This window comes from Schistocerca nitens, chromosome 8 (assembly GCF_023898315.1).
Source record: "Schistocerca nitens isolate TAMUIC-IGC-003100 chromosome 8, iqSchNite1.1, whole genome shotgun sequence".
NCBI classification, from domain to species: domain Eukaryota; kingdom Metazoa; phylum Arthropoda; class Insecta; order Orthoptera; family Acrididae; genus Schistocerca; species Schistocerca nitens.
In genome coordinates this window covers 406542907-406563752 of record NC_064621.1, presented here as the reverse complement: position 1 = coordinate 406563752, position 20846 = coordinate 406542907, and the positions used below count along the sequence as shown (strand labels likewise).

At 44.7% G+C, this 20846-nt stretch overlaps 1 non-coding gene across 1 annotated transcript; it reads left to right on the top strand.

Annotated features, from left to right (window-relative positions):
• The first annotated feature begins 19455 nt into the window (after positions 1-19455).
• Positions 19456-19530, top strand: Trnat-ugu (transfer RNA threonine (anticodon UGU)). Its single transcript has one exon. It is a non-coding gene; the product is annotated as a tRNA-Thr (tRNA).
• Positions 19531-20846: the final 1316 nt, after the last annotated feature.

Here is a 20846-nt window from a genome sequence, read left to right as displayed (position 1 = left end):
AACGCTACACCAGTAATCTTTCAAAATTTTGTGTAAGTCACTTTGAGTGAATATGAAGTTTTATTTATCTTCTGACATAAAATGGAGTATTTACGTAATTATTGCATTCGTTTGCAATGAGAATACTCTGAATCTGACATAATTAACGTCGTTTAATAGGAAATAAAATTCGACATACTCGAGTGGTTGCCACAATAATAAGTTTAATTCCTCCACGAGACCATCTCCGTTCAAATGGTTCAAATGGCTCTGAGCACTATGGGACTTAACATCTATGGTCATCAGTCCCCTAGAACTACTTAAACCTAACTAACCTAAGGACAGCACACAACACCCAGTCATCACGAGGCAGAGAAAATCCCTGACCCCGCCGGGAATCGAACCCGGGAACCCGGGCGTGGGAAGTGAGAACGCTACCGCACGACCACGAGCTGCGGACAGAGCATCTCAGTGAGTGACCTTTATCTTTCACGTCTGATTAGAGAGAACTATAATACAACTGTTGCACTTCTTTAGCATAAAATGGTGCTCTCTGCAGAGAAGTTTGACAGTCAAGAAGTGTCCGCTGTGGACGCGCAGTCGATTTTCAGGGAACGTTATATCAGTCCAGGATTCCGCTGAATAATGTTAGTTGCCACTGACTCGCGGCTTTGCGACATGTAAAATCATAAGTAATTGACTCTCAACGTCAAATAAACACAAATAAACGTGAAGTCACATTTCCAGAGGAGCAGTGGCTTCGCGACCCACCGATAGTGTCTCGTGCTGCTTTCGAGCACGTCTCAGGTAATTTTGCTCTTGCCTTATCTTCCACCCTTCTAAACGTTAAGACTGCTAGCTAGCCTGTGCCTTTACTGCAGGCTGCGTATACTCGCTGTAGTTGGCCAGTCAGGGGCCTCTTACTCTTCTTTAGATACTGAGAGACACCTTGAGATATTATGCACTGAACAGTGCTTCACAGAAAATTTATCAAAGCTGATATTCGGAGAGCTATACTTATTATGCTGCACGCGTTCTAGGTGGCAACATACATACATAAAAAGAAATTTTTTGTATCACCCCGGTTCCCAGAACACCTGAAGACATAAGTTGGCTGTGAGTATTGTATCACAGACACAGTCCCTCTGACTGTTCAGAGATGTCACTAAACCCGCCCAAAGATATAAACAACCATGGATGAGCAGGGCCTATTAGACGGAGGGGTGTGATAGACGATCAATTCCAGTTATTCCACCAGGAAGGAGGTAAACGGCTCGTGTTGTCTGTAGTTCAACCATGCCTAGACGGTCAATACCGCGGTGCGACTGCGTCCGCATTGTTGCTTTGTTACAAAAATAATGGTTCAAATGGCTCTGAGCACTATGGGACTTAACATCTGAGGTCATCAGTCCCCTAGACGTAGAACTACTTAAACCTAACTAACCTAAGGACAGTACACACATCTATGCCCGAGGCAGGATTCGAACCTGCGACCGTAGCGTCTTTGTTACAGAAAGGACTCACAATAAGGGAAGTGTCCAGGCGTCTCTGAGTGAACCAAAGCGATGTTGTTCGGACATGAATGAGATGCAGGGAGACAGGAACTGTCGATCACATGCCTCGCTCCGGCCGCCCAAGGGCTACTACTGCAGCGGATGACCGCTACCTACGGATTATGGCTCGGAGGAACCCTGACAGCAACACCACCATGTTTTATAATATTTATCGTGCGGCCACAGGACGTCGTGTTACGACTCAAATTGTTCGCAATAGGCTGCATGATGCGCAGCTTCACTCCCGACGTCCTGTTCGAGGTCCATTTTTCAGCAGTTCTCCATTCACTCTGACTTCGTCGCAATGATAAAACTCAAACATGAAAGAAATAATGATTTTGTTGTTCGTATGATGCGTTTTGGTATTTATGCTTTGTCACTTGTCATTCTCAATCATGTTTGTTTTACATACAGCTTTAAACACCGTATCTGGGTGAAGTAATCGCTCTTTCAGTTTTGTAGATGGATGAATTCTGAAATACTTCGTATGAGATATGAAGTCATTCCTCGCCTAATGTCTGACGTAACATTTACGACCAAATCAGCTTATATGCAAAATTACTGATTGTTTTTATGTCATGTTTGACGTAGGTTAACAAATGAAAAAATAAATATTTTTTCGTGTCATACAATTACAAATTAGTAGTTTTCGGGTTTTTTTCCTATAGTTGTACTGTGAAACCTTGCTTCTTGCCAAATTTCATGACTATTGATGAAGCGAAAGTACCCTATAAATTGGTTTTGATGGGTGAGTTTGCAATATCAAAATATGTGACCTGAATGGCCGTGTCTTTTATCTGCACTGACTTATGGTACCGCCAGGTACCATAGACCTCAGCATGTGACGTAAATTTCAACTTGCTACGTCTACCCGTTCCTGAGAAAAAGGGTATTTTGAACAACCTACAGAAAAAGAGACAGACAGGACACGGACAATAAAATGATCTTACAAGGGTTTCTTTTTTCCAATTAAGATACTGAACCCTAAAAAATATTACAAAATTACTTTCATTAATGTTTACGTATTTCACACTTTATGTAGATGTTCGTAAATCTTGGACCTTTGTTTAACAAATAACCCCAGAAAGGAATCCAGGCTAAGCCACCCATGTAGCAGGCGAGCATTCTACCGCTGGGCCATACAGGCCGTTCAGAACAAAGATCTCATTTAGATTATTGAAGACATTCGGAAAATTTCAAAGTCGATTTTTTGAAGTATTCTATAGACCTTCATCGGCAAGTTGTGGTGACTGCAATTTTAGTTCTACACTTCACGTACGATAACGATTAAGCGATCTTTCTATATGGTGCATCTATGTATCTATGCCAATGGTTCCATCTTTTTCAGAGTCTTAAAGATGGCGGTAAGCTGTACGTGCACGTATTCTGAGTATGCTTCTTTGTAACATGGTTGACACCGCTCTGGCTATTAAGTTTGTGGGGGGAGGTGGTGTAAGCTACTTCCGGCGAAACAGGGATAGCTGGCAACTTGGAGCCGTGTCCGGAAGTTCGCCGTGAGTCGAGTTTGCGTGTTGTTGGTTTGCTGTGCGCGAAGCTACTCGCGTCAGCATCGGTGGCTGCCCCATGTTCTGGCGGGCAGACTATGCCGCTGACGATTCTGAAACGTATGACTTGCCGCTGCTGAGCGAGCATTTTTGGTGGCTGTGATTTTTGATATTTTGGACATAGTACATTACTGCTTTACTCTCAAGAAAGTGTTACCAGTAGTTGTCTAATAAGACCAGGCACCGCAAGCTATTATTTTGCTAATTGCGTCCTACCTTAGCCGAAGTCATTACACACTGTTTGATTGCTGGGGAATTTGTTGTAGCACGCTTGTTAGACAAACTTAAACTTGGTAACATGCTGTTGTGCCTGGTGTCTAATACTTAACGAATAAAGGTGACTGTTTGACGTTTTTCTATTTTTTATGTTTTTTTAATTTTTTATTTTTTAAAAACCATTTTCGGACATGCTTTGTGAATTTTGTTAGTAACTTGTTTATTAGTTATTTATTCTGCAGCTATTTAAACGGCATTGTGATACATGAATATGAAATCAGCTTTAGATACCAGTGGTGGTCTAATTTAAGAACCTAACACTGATTCAGTAGTGTGTGGCTTCACAGAGAGTGTTTAAGAGTGAGCTGTAGTGTGCATATGGTCTTTTGTTGGTCGGTGGTGGTTGTGCTTTCGTCTGTCGTCGTTGGTGAACTGGTGGAGAGGGCTGCACCCGCGCTGTAGCTACATACCTTAACCTTTCGTTAAACGAGTAATTATTCTTTGACCCCGAGTTATGGGCTGTTCACTGGGTTTAGGTTACTGTGATTGCGTTGTGCCACTTAACATACTTCAACTTTGTCTAAGGAGTTTGTGGCAGCTGTAAACTGTAATTATGTGCTGCATTTGATATTTGCTGCGTTAGTGCCAAAGTTCGTAGCGATTCTCCATAAGTGTAATAAACACAACATATTCACGTAAAAGACACTTTAGTCATTAGTAACATATTCTCCTTCACTCTTTACAAAGTCTGCCAGTGCTGGGGTAACTTCTCGATTCTGAGACTCCTCAAGTCACGTGGTTTTGAGGCGAACATCTCGTAGAGCCATGTTCGGATGAAATTTTGATCTGTAAAGGAAGATAATTGACGTTTGTTCCATAGAGGGCGGGAAAGGTGAAAAATCTCAGCAGGCAACCTCAGGTGAACGAGGTGGATGCGAAATGACTTCCCAACCCACTTCCTTTATAGAGCTTTTTGTCAGTCTAAAATAATTCTGGTAGGCATTGTTCTTGGATTGCGACTGCGAGACGTCTCAGTTGACAATAAATGTCAGCAGCGACGGTTACACCTCGGGGAAACAATTCGTAGTACACCGCACCGTCGCTGTTCCACCAGATACAGAACATTACCCTCTGTGGACACACGCAGTCCTTTGTATGGGGAGTTGCTGCTTTGTTTGGGCTCAACTATCCCTTTTTTTTCCTTACCTTAGCATAAAGACACCATTTGTCACCAGCAACGACACAGGATAGGTATAGTCGGTGTTCGCGAGTGAATTGATGACGAACAAGCAGAGATGCCACTTGCTGACTTTTGTGATTTTTATGTAGAGCATGCAGCACCCACACAAATGAACTTTTAACCTTCCCCATTGCATGCAAATGTCGCACGATATTGGAATAATCATATTTTCCAATTCTCGGCCGGCCTCTGGTGGGCGAGCGGTTCTGGCGCTACAGTCTGGAACCGCGCGACCACTACGGTCGCAGGTTCGAATCCTGCCTCGGGCATGGATGTGTGTGTTGTCGTTAGGTTAGTTAGGTTTAAGTAGTTCTAAGTTCTAGGGGACTTATGACCTCAGTAGTTGAGTCCCATAGTGCTCAGAGCCATTTGAGCCAATTCTCAGTGTACACCGACGTGGATCATTGTGGATTAAAGCGTTTGAACGATCTTCATGAAACCTCAAACGTCTTCTTGAACGTGGAGACTTACTAATGTCAAAATGATCCTCCTGAAAACGAGAAAACCATTTTCTGCCGTGCTGTGTCGAATGGAATTTTCCTCATACACGGTGCTTGGGTCAAATGGTTCAAATGGCTCTGAGCACTATGGGACTTAACATCTGAGGTCATCAGTCCCCTAGAACTACTTAAACCTAACTAACCGAAGGACATCACACACATCCATGCACGAGGCAGGATTCGAACCTGCGACCGTTGCAGTCGCGCGGTTCCGGACTGAAGCGCCTAGGACCGCTCTGCCACCGCAGCCGGCCATACACGGTGCAAATGTTTCTGGCTGCCTCCGGTGCTGTCAACCTTCTACTGAACTCAACCGGAAGAATAAGTCGGAAATGTTCCGATTTCTTCACTTGGCACTACATTTTCTGTGTCCATAGCTCCACTCACTACGTCCAAATGACAGTATAACAGTATGTAAACTCAGATAGCAACAGTGACCTACAAATAACCCACAGCAACCGCAAAACCAACAAGCATAATAACAACGGGTAATAATAAAAGTACTTATTTGTTTTGAAGTATGTTTCTCTAGTTTCTTGAACATCATTAATCCTATGGTACGTGCACAATTATTTAATTTGTTTACATGTTATTCGCTAATTGGTCTACTTACTAAAAAGGATCTGATGAGAAATTCTGTAATACGGAAGACGTGCAGATGATCGATGCTTGGTGCTGGGAAAGGCAGCTGAACCTCAACATAGACAAATATGACGTATTGCGAACACATAGGCTGGAAAGCGCATTATTGTATGACTACACTACCGAAGAACAATCACTGGAAGCAGTTACTTCCATAAAATAACTAGTAGTATGCGTACGGGGCGATTTCAAGTGGAGAGACTACTGTGTAAGATCGCAGTTTTTCTTTACTGATTACCTGTTTCGGCTCATTAACGTGCCATCTTCAGATCAGTCTAAAATTTTGTTCAATCTGCCGTATTTCGTAGAGCAAGGTCACCTTAGATAAATAAAATTTTCTGACTGAAAACCTTATGTAAATTGACAACGTTGATCACTAATCACTTAGTGCGACATACCTCTAAAAAGGACGACCATGGGTAATGAATGTTACACACTAAATATCATTTTAGATTGATCAGAAGATGGATCCGTAACGAGCCGAATCTCGTAATCAGTAAACGAAAATTGCACTCTTGTAGGATTTTTATCCGCTCCTGTTTCAATAGTTGTTTGTTGTTCGTCAGTGTGAAATCAGTACATGACTAGATTGATAGAGAAATTAGAGAAGATCCAAGGAGGAGCAGCACGTACCGGTACATGCTCAGTTGCATCAACCGGTCACCTTAATGTGACCACCGCTTATTTTCAACAACGAATTACAATAAAAACTCAGAGACGGCAGATGGCAGCGCTAGTGATGGAGGCTAAATAAAGCGTGTTGGAGGGAGGAGGGGGGGGGGAGGATGTGGAAGGCAGTAAAACAGTACAGTTATTGTCGTCATGCAGAATATGAGCTATTTATCTGACGTCCAAAAAGGCGTGATGTTGGCGTTCGAGCAAAGAGTGGAAGCATTTCCGAAGCGGCTAAGATTGTAAAGTGTACCCTATGCTGCTATGGTTAAAGTATATCGTATATTGCGAAATGATGCTGTCAAAAATCAGCAACTGCTTAGGAGCTTACCGCCAAGACTAACCAAGAGGCTACCAACGGTGCCTTCTCAGTGACAGTTCAGCGAACGTTGCTTTATATGGACCTGGTTCACGCACGCCAACTGCTGTTCATCGGCGACGAAAGCTGGAATTTGCAAACTTATACCGCAGTTGGAAGTCCATCGGGTAGCGAAAGGTGGCCTTTTTAGATGAATCACGATTAACACTCCATAGTACAGACGGTCGTTGGCGTGTACGGCGTGAAAGCAGACACCCTGCAACAGTCGTCGGAATGGTTCGTGGCCTGGATGATCTGGTCATCCTGAAGGGCACAGTGGATGAATACAATCATGCATCTGTCCTCGGGGACTGCATCCGCCTCTACATACAGTTTGTTTCTCCTCGGCACGATGGTATCTATCAGCAGGACAATGCAACGTCTCACACGTCTCGCAGTGTACGTGCGTGGTCGAAGAGCACGAGGAAATTCCACGATTATCAAACATCCCGTATTTAAACCCAATCGAGAATCGGTGGGACGACCTATATCGTGCCGTCAGCCATACTGCTGCTGAACCGAGTAACTTAAAGCACAGGCACTGGCCACGGCATAGTGCTCGGCGTAGCTTCACATGTCTATAGGTACCTTCTAAATCCTCACTGGCTTTCTTCCCGTGTGTCTCGAAGCGGTCCGTCCATAAAAAGTTGGTTTTTCAGGCTTTTGACAGGTCGAAAGCGTCACCAAGCCGCTCAGCCAACTCCAGTGGCAGGCACGGCAGGAACAGCTTTCTCCGTCAAGATGTGGATTACTGTTAAAGTTCCGAGACCATGTGTTCCTAGAAGAGTCAATCTATAGAGAAAGTACCCTCTGCCACGTTCCGTAAATTGGCTTAGGGTGTACAGTTTTATATATAGAAAAGCAAAAAATTAAGTTTTACCACAGGATACATCACTTTATCAACGATCTGCTCATTTTATGTTGGATTTAATAACGGCGCGGTGTGACACCATGGCGTGGAGATTTGAATGTTTACCAGACGGCCGCGCGGGATTAGCCGAGCGGTGTAAGGTGCTGCAGTCATGGATTGTGCGGCTGATCCCGGCGGAGATTCGAGTCCTCCCTCGGGCATGGGTGTGTGTGTTTGTCCTTAGGATAATTTAGGTTAAGTAGTGTGTAAGCTTAGGGACTGATGACCTTAGCAGTTAAGTCCCATAAGATTTCACACACATTTGAACATATTTTTTACCAGACGGAGACATGGAAATTAACATATATTGAAGACTGAACATTATTTTTCCGAGTAAATAATGAAAAATTTATGTCTACCCTTTACACTTTTGTATATGTAGCAAGGTAGTTATGTCATATGATTAAACAGGCGTTCCTTTAGAAAGGTCGATGACTGCTTTCGTTTTCGAATGTCATGAAGCAACAAGAGTCCTCTCCTGATTGAGTGCAATGTGACCAGCCGGGTGTCATATACAGACGTCGCGTTCCGCTCTCTACCCCATAGAATTTAATTCTGTGATATTTTGCCGCGTATTGCCGCCATATTGGGCGCACTGTCCAAGGGCAGACGACACGTCGCCAGCAGCACTGTTGAAAGGGCCGGGACGAAGTCGACGAGAGCAGCGGAGCCTCCGCATAAAGCGAGGACCGCCACTCGGCGGGCCGTTTCGGTTTTTGCAGCTAATTGCCCGCAGCGGGCAGTGGCGCCGCTACTGTGCGCGACAAACAGCGCCGCCGGAAAATAAAACAGGCCCCTGTCTGCCACAGCGCTGCCCACCCGTGAAGGTTATTTCATTTTCGCCGCATACGTGGAGATAATATTTTCCGCCAGTGTGGCACTGTGGGCAACTGCCGGCTGGAGCTGTGCCGGCTGTGTTGGTGATTTCGCCAAGTCTGTAGCACCCACCTGCCGCGTCAATACTCCCGCTTTGCTCTCTTCCAGCGGCCTTGGCTTCCGACCCTGATTACGACGATATCCACATTACAAGCCGTCACAGCTTTTGTCTAGCATCTGTCCTAAAGCTGACGAAAGTCTTGGTGCAAACATTACACTCGCAACGTTTTTTCCTTTATTATCATTTCTTTCCCGTCGTCCAGTACGGGCGGAAGGTGGGCTGTGTGCGAATAGTTGTAGCCGCCCTTCAGCCATATGACAGTAAAAACTTTGAAACGTACTATAAAACTGGACATGGCAGTTCCCAAAATGAATGTTTCACATAGTGAAAAGAAATACACTCCTGGAAATTGAAATAAGAACACCGTGAATTCATTGTCCCAGGAAGGGGAAACTTTATTGACACATTCCTGGGGTCAGATACATCACATGATCACACTGACAGAACCACAGGCACATAGACACAGGCAACAGAGCATGCACAATGTCGGCACTAGTACAGTGTATATCCACCTTTCGCAGCAATGCAGGCTGCTATTCTCCCATGGAGACGATCGTAGAGATGCTGGATGTAGTCCTGTGGAACGGCTTGCCATGCCATTTCCACCTGGCGCCTCAGTTGGACCAGCGTTCGTGCTGGACGTGCAGACCGCGTGAGACGACGCTTCATCCAGTCCCAAACATGCTCAATGGGGGACAGATCCGGAGATCTTGCTGGCCAGGGTAGTTGACTTACACCTTCTAGAGCACGTTGGGTGGCACGGGATACATGCGGACGTGCATTGTCCTGTTGGAACAGCAAGTTCCCTTGCCGGTCTAGGAATGGTAGAACGATGGGTTCGATGACGGTTTGGATGTACCGTGCACTATTCAGTGTCCCCTCGACGATCACCAGTGGTGTACGGCCAGTGTAGGAGATCGCTCCCCACACCATGATGCCGGGTGTTGGCCCTGTGTGCCTCGGTCGTATGCAATCCTGCGGTCCGGTCCCAGGTCGACGGGCACATGCACCTTCCGCCGACCACTGGCGACAACATCGATGTACTGTGGAGACCTCACGCCCCACGTGTTGAGCAATTCGGCGGTACGTCCACCCGGCCTCCCGCATGCCCACTATACGCCCTCGCTCAAAGTCCGTCAACTGCACATACGGTTCACGCTGTCGCGGCATGCTACCAGTGTTAAAGACTGCGATGGAGCTCCGTATGCCACGGCAAACTGGCTGACACTGACGGCGGCGGTGCACAAATGCTGCGCAGCTAGCGCCATTCGACGGCCAACACCGCGGTTCCTGGTGTGTCCGCTGTGCCGTGCGTGTGATCATTGCTTGTACAGCCCTCTCGCAGTGTCCGGAGCAAGTATGGTGGGTCCGACACACCGGTGTCAATGTGTTCTTTTTTCCATTTCCAGGAGTGTAGATTGAGTTGCAAAATTTAAAATATAAAAGTCGGATTTGTTGATCAATTAAAAGATTGACACAGATGAAACGGCAAATTCATGTTTCACAAATGATAAAAGACAGAAGAACGTTTGCGTAAGTTAAAAAAGTGTAAAGCCAACTGCTGAAAATAGATGCAAACATGAGTGAAGTGATGAAACGGCCAAGATTGACTGGAAGAGTGGTATCGTAGGAATATAAGAGTTGGGGTGGTTTGTAAGTGGGTCTTTGTGTGGACGGATGGGCGTATATCAGGGCAGATTTCACGGTCGGTACACTCACAAAGACTACAGGGAAATTAAAAAAACTGTACTATCGCTGAAATATAGGTACTATAGGTTTTTAAACCTCTTACTATATTTCTCACTACGTGTTTCGGTCTCTGCCCGTCTTCTGATGATCTGATAAAAATAGAGTAACAAATATAAAGTTACATGGCGTACATAAAACACAGGTGACTTAAATTAACAATGCAAATGTAATATGTTTGCATATCACTCCATATGCTGATAGATTGCTTACATATCGGGTAAAAGAGGCTGTTCCTATCCTTCCACTACAATTTTGTTCGTGTTAGGCAACAGCATCTAACTACTGCTGCTATTTTGTTTAACTCGTTGATTTTCCTGACAATTTTGACGTACTTGTCAAAGTCGTATTTAACATTTATTTAAGATGGTATGTATTCATATGTCAACATTAATTATTTGCTGATACATTGCCTATATAAGATACCTGTGGTTTATGTACGCCATGTAACTCTAAATTTGTTACTGTATTTCCTTCAGATCATCTGAAGAGCGGTAGAACCCGAAGCGCGTAATGAAGGATGAAATAAACGGGTCTAAAAAACCTAGTACCTCTTTCTCTGCGATCATCAAGCTTTTTAAAACTCCTTATATTTTTCGTGTTTAATATGTAACAAATCATGCTGATCTTATTACCTCAAAAGTCGTTTCGGGTGGACGAAACTCACATTTGTGATGGTACACCTCACCTACCTAACACATACTGTAGAAAATGTAACTAAAGAAGGCGATGCCGTACCTCTAAAAGTATAACTAAAGAAGGTGGTGTTGTACCTTCTGGTCAAGGTAGCATCTGACTTGCTCCAACGTTCAGACGTAGGCTCAACCAGTTCACTTGGATATCGATTAACTAAAGCTTATCACAGTGACGTGTGTGATCAGTATGGGCCACACCACACTCATAGGAACGGACGGAGTCCCAGTTTGACTAACTGAAACATATTGTGTATTTAAGATTCATACAGAAACAGGAAAACGAACATTAGGCACTAAAATTGGGACGAAAGGGTGCACTAGCAACAATACCAGAATTCGCACTAGACACTTGTTCAAAATAAAAGTTACCAAATGATATCAAGCGAGCCACTGCAGAGTTGAGAATAGCGAGAGAAAGAAATACTAGCTATGAAGAGCAACAATGGAGCAACATGGCGCGTTGCCTAGTCTGTAGACCTTAGCGTCCTTCCGAGTTTGCGAATGGTGGCCGGTGGTTGTCTTTCTATTCCGTGAATCACGTTGATCATTTTCGGTGGATCTCACTACTCATAAAATAACAACTATGCCGAAGTGGATACATCGGTTCTCGTCAGGTCACCGAAACTAAGCACCGATTACCGTATACAGTAGTGAGGGTGGCGGTCAGTGAACGCCGTGCGTTTGTGATAGTTTTTCTTCGGCGTTAGATGGCACACGAGTGGTGATGGTGTGAACTCATTGATCAGCAGCCTTTGCGGCAGTGTCCTGCTCTAAATGCCAAACCTTTACGCAGTGTCTCATGAAGTGAGTGTTTTTGACACTGCTGATTCTGATGCATCCATCGGATGGCAACGTCAAACTCGCCAGTCCTCTTAGTGCTCTTCGAGAGGAGCAGACTGTGCCCCATCACGGTGTTTCACTCTCTCCCTTCTCCCACAATCCCCAGCACGAACATCGTATGTACACACACACACACACACACACACAAATACAGGGTGTTTATAAATGAATATCAGGGTCTTCACGCTTTGTAATATTTATTACATTAAACTTACTGTTATAAACGATACGTCAAATGATAGAGCAGCTCAAACAGCTGTGTTTGGCACCAGTGCGCATGCGCATGCGCAGCACCCAATGTTTCCTCCGCAATCTGCTAGACTCCGGTAGCAGCGAAGATGGCGGCTAGTGAACACAAAGCGTTTTGTGTTTTGCAGCTATCAAAGACCGAATCTGTAGCTACTGTGCAACGTGCGTTCCATCTGAAGTTCGGTTGTGATACTCCAACTGATAATAACATTCGTAGATGGTATCACCAATTTGAAGATACTGGCTGCCTTTGTAAAGGGAAGAGCCCAGGATGACCAAGAGTTACTGAAGAGACTGTTAAGCAAGTGAGAGAGTCGTTCACTTGTAGCCCAAAGAAATCAGTCCGTAAGACTAATCGTGAATTACAAGTTCCCATGTCGACTGTTTGGAAACTTTTAAGAAAACGCGTACAACTAAGTCCTTAACGTTTACTGTTATTACAGGCTCTAAAGGCTGCAGACCATGGATTACGTGCCAACTTCGCAAACAAAATGTTGTTTCATGACGATGAAGAATATCTGGATCATATTGTCTTTAGTGATGAATCGACCTTCCACCTTAGTGGACATGTTAACACTCACAATGTGCGCATCTGGGGCTCACAAAATCCTCGTGAGGTGGTACAAATGCACCGAGACTCCCCTAAAGTGACTGTTTTTGTGCTGTATCCCAACGGAAAGTTAACGGGCCTTTCTCTTTTGGTGGACCTACTATAACTGGCACTTCTTACCTTGATACACTACAGCAATGATTCTTCCCTTAGTTGGAAGAAGGTGAGCCAGAGAACTTCATTTTCCAGCAAGATGGTGCTCCACCTCTCTGGCATAGCGAAGTATGCGACTGGTTGAACTTCACTGTACCCAAGCGCTGGATAGGCCGCAAGGGGCCCAATGGCAGGGTTTGCTTTGCCTTGCCTCCTCGTTCACCCGACCTAACGCCATGCGATTTTTTCCCTTGCGGCTGCATCAAGGATCGTGTGTATGTCCCTCCGCTACCAGCAGACCTCCTTGAATTAAGAAACCTTTCTCTGCCTCGTGATGACTGGGTGTTGTGTGCCGTCCCTAGGTTAGTTAGGTTTAAGTAGTTCTAAGCTGTAGGGGACTGATGACCATAGATGTTATGTCCCATAGTGCTCAGAGCCATTTGAACCATTTGAATTAAGAAACCGGATTGAAGCAGCTGTTGTTACAATCACTGAAGACAACTTATCAACGTTTGTGAAGAACTCGGCTACAGACTTGATGTGTGCCATATGACAAGTGGTGCTCCCATTGACCATTTATAAGGTCCTTGGTAAAAATGTTTGAGTTGCTCTTTCATTTGATATGTCATTTATAACTGTAAGCTTAATATAATAAATATTATAAAGCATTAAAACCCCGATGTTCATATACACACTCTGTCACACACAGCCCTCACTTCGTGAAGCAAAGCTGTTTGTGGGCGCGAAGGATACATTTCTAATTAGGTGATTGAACCAGCTCTTCAGGGTCTCCCAGCCATTCATGCCGTACGACTTTACTTACTACTCCTGTACCTTTATGAGACCTTAGAGCCAGACTTTCGCCAACAAACTCTACCACGATATCCTGAATAACTGACATTAGTTGCACGTGCGCTTCGTGTTTACTGCTCCAGGACAGCGACGAAAGTAATACTGTGTGACCCCGCTGGATCATATTTAAAAGTACGAAGGAATGAAAACAAGACGATTGTTTAACGTTCCTTCGACAAAGAGACAGACAGAGCACAACCTCGAATTATGGAAGGATGGGAAGGAAATCCGCCATGCCCTTTCAAAATAACCATTCCAGCATTTACCTTGATTGATTTATGGAAATCGAGGGCAATCTGAAATTGGATGGCGAGATGGGGATTTGAACGTCCGTTCTGTCGAATGCAAGCCCAGAGTGCTAATCACTGTACCACCTCCCTCCCTTCAAAAATTCGATCCCGCAAGGAAACAGCGGATTGTCAGGGACGAAAATGTTTTCCCTTGTAATCGCCAACATCAGTTCCTAAAGAAAGCTGTGTCCGTCGTGCTGACTGTTTTTGAAGCACCTTCACAGATCTGTTAGGCTGCCACTACCTCTCTGCCCCCCCCCCCCCTCCCGCCAGCCATGCCCAACTATCTACCCCTGTGCTCTTGGCGTTCTTCTTGAAACCAAGGAGCCTCTGTAATCATCATCGTCATCTTGATGACAACCTATAATTGCAGTTTGGAAGGTGTTGTCTTAAATTTAACCCGCCCCAGAATTTCTACTGAACAGGAAGGGTGGTGGTATGTAATTTACGTCTCTCTCTCGCCTCCGAGACACATAGACAATCTCGGAAGCGAGCTCCTTTTTTTAATGTATAATTCAATAAAATAGATTTCTCTCGAAAACCAAGCTCTGTGCTCCAAGCTCTGTGCTGGTCGCGATACGACACAAAACAGCTTTCGATCTGGGAGGCCAGCTTCATCATTATGGACAACAAGAAGAGGGCAGTTGATGATGAGATTAGGGTGGATCGGCGCATAACCTTCGTACGCTAGCAAAGGATTTCGACATCAGCTTCGTTAGCGTGCAACACATTATCCGGCAGGAGGTAGACTATGGGAAGTTTTGCAGCCAGTGGACAGCCAGGGTGCTGAATTCCGATCAAAAAGCAAACCCCAAATCAGCTTGCCTGAAGCAAGCGATGCGTTTCACTGCTGAAGGCAACTTGTTCCTTAAGCACATGATTGCACGCGACGGAAGCTGGTGCCAACCACGAGAAATGGGAGTCGAAATTTTGGACGATGCTGTGGTACCATTCATCGTCACCTTTTCCCAAGAAGTTCAACAGCTGGTCACCAGCTGTGAAATTGATGCTTGCCCTGTTCCTTGATTGCCGACGCTCGTTGTTTATTGATTTCAAGGAGCCTGGTGTCTCTATCACTTTGGAGCGATACTGCGCAACACTGCGGAGATTCCTGCGTACAATTAAGACGAAACGTCCGGAGAAAATAGCGACAGGAGGTACTACCGCTTCATGATAACGTACGTCCTCATATAGCAGATATCGTAACGTTAGGCCAAATGAAGCGGGAGATGCTCGAGCACCCTCTCTCTAGTCATGATCTGTCCCCATGCGTTTATTACTCCTTCGGTCCCTTAACAGCGGCCCTGAAAGGCCAACGATTCCTGTCGGAGGAGATTGTGCAGGGGACAGCAGCAGCCACGGCGTTATACCAAACGGATGCCTTCAACCCGATGCGTCGGTTGGATTATTTCCTCAATACTCAAACCTGTTTCACCTGATTGGCATACCACTTCAAGACTGTACCGCCTTCGAAAAGGAACTTTTTTATCGCCCCTTACACTGTAGTGTTACAATATTTTACAAAACGGATATCTGCAACCCGGTGCTTATGTTGGATGGCAGCGTCAACGACCAAGGTGACTTTGCGTGTCTGGCATACTGATTATAAACAGTTTGGCCTCCTAACGAAAACTTATTGTTCGTCCCATATTGTATAAAAAGTCTTTTCTGTGTCACAATGTTTCACTTATCACTCTTTCTGAAATCATGAGAAATTATCTTGTTCTGTCGATGCGGACTACATAACGGCCAAATTTATGTTATTAAATCGGTTTCACTCGTTTTTCATTATTGCCTCATATGGCCTCTTTTATCGTTCCTCGCTTGTTCTATCATTGTTGTTCCCTCCTTTTTTCTACACATTTTCTCTAATGGCGTCATTTCGAATGTACAGTCTGCAACTATATAATCCTCCAGGCAGCTATTAAAACGAACTCAAGAAACTGGGCTGTTTTATTCTGTTCGTTTAGTTTTCTGTGCTGATCAGGGGGATGTCGTATGTTGATAGCAGTGCAACCGGATTATCATCAACACCGTGGAAATGAACATCAGAAGACGAGAACCTTGGTGCTGTTGGGTTACCGCCAACAGTAAGGAAACCTAAAAGACCTTCCAGTAGAAGGCTGGCCAATGTTACACTTGAAACACCGTTTCTGCAAATCACAGAACAGGCATAATTAACTCTGACGTCTGGAACTTGATGGAATTGGAAAAACAATCAAGCAGTTTCTGAATTAATTTTACTAATTCCTTACAATGCTTTCGAAAACTTTAAATTTGTCTTCTTCAGAAAGAAAATCGACTCGCAAACTCCCATATTGATATTAACAGGTGATGAAGTCATACATTATGTGATCAAAAATATCCGGAAACCTGGCTGAAAATGACTTACAAGTTCGTGGCGCCCTTCATCGGTAATGCTGGAATTCAGTATGGTGTTGGCTCACCCTTAGCCTTGATGACAGCTTGCGCTCTACCAGGCTTACGTTCAGTCAGGTGCTGGAAGGTTTCATGGGAATGGCCGTGCATTCTTCACGGAGTGCTGCACTGAGGAGATGTCGGTTGATGAGGCCTCGCGCGAAGTCGGCGTTCCAAAACATCCAAAAGGTTTCCTATAGGATTCAGGTCAGGACTCTGTGCGGGCCAGTCCATTACAGGGATGTTATTGTAGTGTAACCACTCCACCACAGACCGTGCCTTATGAACCGGTGCTCGATCGCGTTGAAAGATGCAATCGCCATCCCCGAATTGCTTTTCAACAGTGGGAAGCAAGAAGATGCTTAAAACATCAGTGTAGACCTGTGCTGTGATAGTGCCAAAACAATAAGGGGTGCAAGCCCCCGCCATGAAAAACACGACCATACCATAACATAAGCGCTTCCGAATTTTACTGTTGGCTGTACACAAGGTGAAAGATGACGTTCGTCAGGCATTCACCATACCCACACCCTGCCATCGGATCGCCAAATTATGTATCATGATTCGTCACTCCACACAACGTTTTTCCACTGTTACCGACGTGATGCGTGGCATATGAGCAGCCGCTCGACCATGCAATCGAAGTTTTCTCACCTCCCGCCTAACTGTCATAGTACTTGCAGTGGATCATGATGCAGTTTGGAATTCCCGTGTGAATGTATGGATAGACGTCTGCCTATTACACATTACGATCCTCTTCAACTGTCGGCGGGTCTCTGTCAGTCAACAGACGAGGTCGGCCTGATTGCTTTTGTTGCTTTTGTGCTGTATGTGTCCCTTCAAGTTTCCACTTCACTGTCACATCGGAAACAGAGATCTAGGGATGTTTAGGAGTGCGGAAATCTCGCTTACTAATGTATGACACAACTGACACCCAATCACCTGACAACGTTCGAAGTCCGTGAGTTCCGCGGGGTGTCCCATTCTGCTCTCTCACGATGTCTAATGACTACTGAGTTCGCTGATATGGAGTATCTGGCAGTAAGTGGCAGCACAATGCATATAATACGAAAAACGTATGTTATTAGGTGTGTCAAGACACTTCTGTTGTCTAGGGCAGTATGTCGTACGGCCTCAGCATACATTTATGTCAATATGTGATTTTACAAATCCATTGTCTCCCTGAAGAAGAGAAATTTATATTTTTCGAAAACACGGAAAAGGTTAATGAACTTTTATTCTGCAACTAGTTAGCTGTTATTTTCCAGTCGTATCAAGTTTCTGCGTGTATCGTTGCTCAAGGGCATCCATGTTTAACATCTTACTAATGTTTGTCTTAGAGTAACGGTTGCTCAAGTTAGAGACAAGTCTAACTGATTTGTGATGTCATAGCGGAACGACAGCGTTCGTACTTACTAATACAGCAGAAACAGTCAGTCCAAATAGAAACTAATATTTTTGTATCCACTCTGGTAACCAGATTCAGACTAAGTGATTATCTTCAATCCAGACGTTCCTTGATGACGTCTGGAGCCGGTTCACAGAACCGCTGTGTGTATCCAAAAATAGAGAAGAATGTCGAATCGTACTTTTTGGTATTTACAGCAGTTCCGTAAACTGGGCACACGTTATCAAGGAGCTCCTAGTCTGAAGATGATCAGTTAGTCTTAAATCTGTTACCAGAGTGATTACTCAAAGAACTTTTACCATCTGGCCTGACTCTGCTATAAAGCATGACTGGGACAAGACAATCAGAAATTTATATAAATAAATATTGAATTGTAATAGGAAAAATAGACTGAGCTGGTGCCTTTTAAGGAATTCTGTCGCATCAGCATCTGAACAGGGTTCTCTCTCACTTTCGATGGAGACATTGAAAGGTGGCAAGTTCCTTGGGATCGCATCGCTTTCATCTAACTGATCATAGTTATAGACCGTATGCGAATTAGGGCACTCATGTTGCATTAAGGAGGCACTTTGTGGATAGTTTTGTAGTAGTGTACCCAAACAGTGGTTCTGTTGCGGAGACAGATAGAGTTAAATGCTGGTATCCCACATTACCAAATTAAACTCGCACCTCAGATTTTTGTAACATGGTAAAGTTCGCTTGGAGCAGATACTTGGTGCTACCGAGTCGTCATGTAACTTAGCTGACAGAACCAGGCGACGGGTATACCGTCTTGCTAGTTCCTAGCGGAGTTTAAACTCGTATCTGCCCGCAGAAAGTAGACATTTATCTGTCTTATACAATTGTGAGCCTTTTGTGGATAGAATTAGTTTCAGACATATGTTAAAACAAACAAGTTGCTTGACATAGTGACGTTTGCAAAGCTATTGGTAACGAACATGTAATCAGTTCCAAAGTATTTAATCGCTTGCTTCATTGAAGTGACCATACTGCGAAAACGTCATAATTTCAATTTTAATGAAGAGGCTTACAAAGGATAGACAAGAGTGGAGAGCTGCAATAAACAGTAATAGAAAAAAGGCCACTTCAACAACAATAACGCATTGAAATGATAATCAAATGGACACCCTAGCTGCAAATAGGCGTTGATGTACTTCATTGGGGACATGTTGAAAATGTGTGCCGCTACCGGGACTGGAACCCGGGATCTCCTGCTTACATGGCAGACGCTCTATCCATCTGAGCCACCACGGGCAGAGAGAATAGTGCGTCTGCAGGGACTTATCCCTTGCACGGTCCCCGTGAGATCCACATTCCCAACATGTCCACACCACCACATTCGTAGTGCGCCTAATAGATGTTTGCCCATCATACTCATTACTCGTAGCAGATTAATCTACCAAGTCCCGTACGAGTTCGGGCATAGTGTGTGCGTTCGCACAAGAAGGTCAATGGCCGGGAAGCCATATTTTAATTATATATGACAGTAGTACCTGTTCCCGAAAGAACAGTTACTGTGGATGACGATGCAGCTTTGCTAGAAATGGACACCACGAGTAATGAGTATGATGGACAAACATCTATTAGGCGCACTACGAATGTGGTGGTGTGGACATGTTGGGAATGTGCATCTCACGGGGAGCGTGCAAGGGATAAGTCCCTGCAGACGCACTATCCCCTGTGCCCGCGGTGGCTCAGATGGATAGAGCGTCTGCCATGTAAGCAGGAGATCCCGGGTTCGAGTCCCGGTCGGGGCACACATTTTCAACATGTCCCCAATGAAGTACATCAACGCCTATTTGCAGCTAGGGTGTCCATTTAATTATGATTTCATTTCTAGCAAAGCTGCATGGTCATCCACAGTAACTGTTCTTTCCGGAACAGGTACTACTGTCAGATATAATTAAAATATGGCTTCCCGGCCATTGACCTTCTTGTGCGAACGCACACACTATGCCCGAACTCGTACGGGACTTGGTAGATTAATCTGCCACGAGTAATGAGTATGATGGGCAAACATCTATTAGGCGCACTACGAATGTGTTGGTGTGGACATGTTGGGAATGTGGATCTCACAGGGAGCGTGCAAGGGATAAGTCCCTGCAGACGCACTATCCTCTGTACCCGCGGTGGCTCAGATGGATAGAGCGTCTGCCATGTAAGCAGGAGATCCCGGGTTCGAGTCCCGGTCGGGGCACACATTTTCAACATGTCCCCAATGAAGTACATCAACGCCTATTTGCAGCTAGGGTGTCCATTTAATTATGATTTCATTTCTAGCAAAGCTGCATGGTCATCCACAGTAACTGTTTTTTCAGGAACAGGTACTACTGTCAGATATAATTAAAATATGGCTTCCCGGCCATTGACCTTCTTGTGCGAACGCACACACTATGCCCGAACTCGTACGGGACTTGGTAGATTAATCTGCCACGAGTAATGAGTATGATGGGCAAACATCTATTAGGCGCACTACGAATGTGGTGGTGTGGACATGTTGGGAATGTGGATCTCACGGGGAGCGTGCAAGGGATAAGTCCCTGCAGACGCACTATGCTCTGTGCCCGCGGTGGCTCAGATGGATAGAGCGTCTGCTATGTAAGCAGGAGATCCCGGGTTCGAGTCCTGGTCGGGGCACACATTTTCAACATGTCCCCAATGAAGTACATCAACGCCTTTTTGCCGCTAGGGTGTCCATTTAATTATGATTTCATTTCTAGCAAAGCTGCATGGTCATCCACAGTAACTGTTCTTTCGGGAACAGGTACTACTGTCATATATAATAACACATTGGGTTCGTCTTTTAATTTTTCAACGTTGTTCTATATTTTTGACACCATTGTTAACTATGAGTATAAAATATTAAAATGAATCTGAAAATAAATAATTGTGTATGAATTCGAATACATACAATCCAGTAGATTCGAGGAAAAAGAAGCATGTTCACCAAAAACGTCGGACACACTTCCATGCAAAATAACATGAAGTGTTAGAGTTTAACATTGTCTGACCGGAAGAGGCTTGTCAGCTTAGTATTGGAAAACACTTCAGAGGGAAGTGCTCTAGAATTCTA